Below are 4,808 nucleotides of genomic sequence, written 5' to 3' on the forward strand. Positions count from 1 at the left end.
GCTGGATGGCAGTGTTCTTGCGCAATCTATATGTTAGAGCACAAAGCTGAGATGGAGAATTCCTCTCAGATGGATGTCAACCTGTGGGAGTGAAGTTTATCCAGGAGGTGTAGTGTATGCAGGGTATCCAAAAGTCCCCGTTTCAGACAATAGTGGAGAGGAAAGTCTGGCTGTAACACAGTAAGAAGGGTAGCACTTATGCGTTTCGATGCTCAAGTGGCATCTTTGTCAAGGTCCAGCCAGGAGGTTATGTCTGGTAAAGGTATAAATAAATTATCACCTTGTTGCTTTTGCAGACAATATAAACTGGGCCTGAGACGTGTGTGCCAAAGAAGTTTTGAAAATTCATTTGGTTTTTATATAAAAATATTGAAAGTAGTTTAGTAATATTATTGAGGTTTATCTAGACTTGTTGATAATAGATGTTAGTTTGAAGCCATAAGGGATGGTTTATTTATAGTATTCTAGCCATCTAAAAATTCACATGAATACTATTGTCAGTTGTTGTTACTATTTTAAATGTATTTTTAATTTCACAGACCATGTGATTTATTAGGTGTGTATTATTTTAAAATAAAAAAATCTTTTGAATATCCTCACATTGGAAGCGGCAGTCAGATCCCAGGTCAGAGGTCTTTTGCGCTATTTTTCTTGTATTTCAGTACCAAAAGAGAAGGTGAGGGAAATTATCAGATGGACCGTATCAGAACACATGTTTTAAGTATGCAGGAAGTTCTAACAGAACAGATGCTAGAGATCAAGATGTGAGCCTTATACTCTGGCACTGAATAGTCCCCATAGACTTCCTTTTATAGGGAGGGATTCAACTTTGGCTCTGTGACATCATGTTTTGGTGCGCCTGTCATTTTACATTTTAAATAGAGCAGCACATTCATCCCTTTTGGAGCCACAGTTGCACACAACAGCCAAGGAGAGCAGAGCAACCCGCAGCAGATGAGAGTAATATTTTTGTAACCATCTGTGCTGTTTATTCTGTGGAACAATTAAAGTATGCTTGTGTAATACTTTCTTTGTTATATGTAACTTTTTAACAAAGTGGACTCTTTCAAAAAAGACGGTCCTACAAACCATATTGCTTTGTGCTCACCTGGGCATTCATACTTTCCATAAGCGATTATATACCTACAGCAATACCATACTGGATGTGCCCAAACTCGTTCGATCTTGGAAGCTATACAGTATTGGGCCTGGTTAGTACTTGGATGGGAGACCACCTGGGAATACCAGGTACTGTAGGTCTACATATAAGGGAATTGATTGGGCAAGAGTGGTGACACAGCAAATTTTCATACTAATCTGTTCCCATACATCCATCTGGTTTAAGATATTAGATAATCACGACTCATGTACAATATTAGTTTTACAAGGGTACTTACCTCCTAATGCCAGTCCCACATTAATTTAATGTGATATATACAGTCAGGTCCATAAATATTGGGACATTGACAGAATTTTCAGATTTTGGCCTCTATTCACCACCACAATGATTTTGAAATGAAACAAACAAGATGTGATTTAACTGCAGACTTTCAGATTTAATTTGAGGGTAATTACATCCAAATCAGGTGAAGGAATTACAACGGTTTCTATATGTGCCTCCCACTTTTTAAGGGGCCAAAAGTAATGGGACAAACTAAACAATCCTAAATCTAACTTTCACTTTTTAATACTTTGTTGCAAATCCTTTGCAGACAATTACAGCCTGAAGTATGGAACGCATAGACATCACCAGACGCTGGGATTCATCCCTGGTGATGCTCTGCCAGGCCTCTACTGCAAAAGTCTTCAGTTCCTGCTTGTTCTTGGGGCATTTTTCCTTCAGTTTTGTCTTCATCAAGTGAAATGCATGCTCAATCGGATTCAGGTCAGGGGATTGACTTGGCCATTGCATAACATTCCACTTTCTAGCCTTAAAAAACTCTTTGGTTGCTTTTGCAGTATGCTTCGGGTCATTGTCCATCTGCACTGAGAAGCGCCGTCTATGAGTTCTGAAGCATTTGACTGAATATGAGCATATAATATTGCCCGAAACACTTCAGAATTCATTCTGCTGCTTTTGTCAGCAGTCACATCATCAATAAATACAAGGGAACCAGTTTCATTGGCAGCCATACATGCCCACACCATGACACTACCACCACGCTTCACTGATGAGGTGGTATGTTTAGGATCATGAGCAGTTCCTTTCCTTCTCTTCCCATCACTCTGGTACAAGTTGATCTTTGTCTCATCTGTCCATAGGATGTTGTTCCAGAACTGTAATGGCTTTTTTAGATGTTGTTTGGCAAACTCTAATCTGGTCTTCTTGTTTTTGTGGCTCACCAATTGTTCTATATTCACTCTTGTGAAGTCTTCTCTTGTTTGTGGGCTTTGACACATATACATCTACCTCCTGGAGAGTGTTCTTGATTTGGCCAACTGTTGTGAAGGGGTTTTTCCTCACCAGGGAAATAATTCTTTTGTCATCCACCACAGTTGTTTTCCATGGTCTTCCGGGTCTTTTGGTGTTGCTGAGCTCTCCGATGCGTTCTTTCTTTTTAAGAATGTTCCAAACAGTTGACTTGGCCACACCTAATGTTTTTGCTATCTCTCTGATGGGTTTGTTTTGATTATTCAGCCTAATGATGGTTTGCTTCACTGATAGTGACAGCTCTTTGGATCTCATATTGAGAGTTGACAGCAACTGATTCCAAATGCAAATGTCACACCTAGAATCAACTCCAGACCTTTTACCTGCTTAATTGATAATGAAATAACGAGGGAATAGCCCACACCTGTCCATGAAATATCTTTTGAGTTGATAGTCCCATTACTTTTGGCCCCTTAAAAAGTGGGAGGCACATATTGAAACTGTTGTAATTCCTACACCGTTCACCCGATTTGGATGTAATTACCCTCAAATTAAATCTGAAAGTCTGCAGTTAAAGCACATCTTGTTTGTTTCATTTCAAAACCATTGTGGTGGTGAATAGAGGCCAAAATCTGAAAATTCTGTCAATGTCCCAATATTTATGGACCTGACTGTAGATTTCATTTATAGCTTGTAGGACTAAGGTACTCTCTTTTTCTAATATTTTCACCTTTTATAACCAATTTATACATATTTTTTGAAAATGTATTAATGTATTGCTATGAACTATTGTGTGTAGCATGGGTCCCTTTGTAATTTTACGTGTATCCATTAAAAGTTATATTTTAAAACTTTATATTCTTGTATTAAACAATTACTAAAGAGTTCCCCAACAACAAGCCCTACTTTTCTCTTATTTTTGAATTCCTAGCATGAAGAAACACATATATTACAATGTCGAAGACAATTTAGTCTCTACAGTATAAAAGAGACGGCACTTCCGGATTTGGATGAAACACTGCTCCTTGGTAAAGAATATTTGACTAAAGCTGTTCCCGTAGAAATTTCCCAATCTACAATGCATTTTAAGCAGAAAGATTGCTTTGATATCACCGATTCTTTCCTAAGTCTTCTATAGGGTTCGTAAACGAGAGTGGCAGGAGGGAACACCTATCTCAGCTTAAACTTCCATGGTACTGACAAATGATCTACTCCTTGTGCCTGTGTCCCTGTGAGAAATATCTTGATATTCCAGGCAGTCTCCATGGGAGAGCAATAATTCAGCGCGATGCTGAATAGCCCTGGGAGGGAGCTGCCAGTGCTATTCGATTCACCGCGCTGGTTGCTTAGTCGGCAAGCCGTTAAGTCAGAGAATGACGGTTCTCGTGACTTAACCTGGGTGTCATCGCCACGCTAAGCAGTAAAGCTGCCACGCGACGGGCAGTTTGGTCTGATGTCTTCTCTCATTCCCAGGGGGATGCGAGTAGAAATCCTTAAGTCCGACCAAACGGCGCGGTGAATTGAATAGCCCCGGGAGGGAGCTCCTGGGGCTATTCAATTCACAGCGAGGAGAAATCTGACTAAAGTGCCGGCCGCGCAGCTGTCTTACTGCTTAGCGCTGCAATGACAGCCGCGCAGCCGGCACCTAAGTTGGAGAATGCCGGTTCTCGCGACTAAACACCCAGGAATCATTCCATGCCAAATCATCACAAAAAAAGTAACTTTTCAACCCGACCGTCTCAGATTTTCGTGAAATTTGGTAGGATGATAGACAGCATAAAGTAACTTTTATATATAAAATTTTAGCCCTCAGTGATAAACGGTGATCATTCAACAGGGCTGCAAACATGACAAAGAGTGTAAAGTTTATACTTGCAATGTCAACCAAAACGAATCATAACTTTGCTCCTAAGGGGCATATTCAATTAGACGCGAAAAGTCGGAAAGGTTTCGCCTGCTGTACTTTTCGCCGACTTCACTTGTTTTGGAGGCGAAAACTTTTCGTGAGCGGCCCCCGCTTTTCGCCCTATTCAATTCCAAAGGACGCGATAATGGGACCCGGCGAAACTCAAACAGGGGAAAAGTGCTGTCAGTTTTGGGGAAATCAGCCTGACACCCCCCAAAAGATGCACTAACATTGGGGATCAATTTAGATACCCCCGAATAGCCCTACTGAAGCTATTTGGGATACTTAAATGCTCTCAATAGCTGCTAATTAGCGTCTTTGCACAAGTGGTGCACAATAGCATTTAACATTTTTTTTTGTGAAAATAACTAGTCAGATCAAATTTGGGGTACAGGAAAATGGGTACAAGCATGGTTAAAAATCAAAAAAGTGAAGTTTTAAAAGAAAACCTTAAAAACGCACCTTCAGCAAGCACCTGCAATCAAAAAAACACCTCACCAGTACTTTCAGACCTCCCAAAAGCTAATTTTG

General features: G+C 40.2%; 1 pseudogene; it reads left to right on the forward strand.

The window, feature by feature from the left end:
• Positions 1–1,141: 1,141 nt before the first annotated feature.
• Positions 1,142–1,260, forward strand: LOC148519963 (5S ribosomal RNA; annotated as a pseudogene).
• The last annotated feature ends 3,548 nt before the right edge of the window (positions 1,261–4,808 follow it).

This window comes from Taudactylus pleione, unplaced genomic scaffold (assembly GCF_031769625.1).
Source record: "Taudactylus pleione unplaced genomic scaffold, aTauple2 ptg000179l, whole genome shotgun sequence".
Classification (NCBI taxonomy): domain Eukaryota; kingdom Metazoa; phylum Chordata; class Amphibia; order Anura; family Myobatrachidae; genus Taudactylus; species Taudactylus pleione.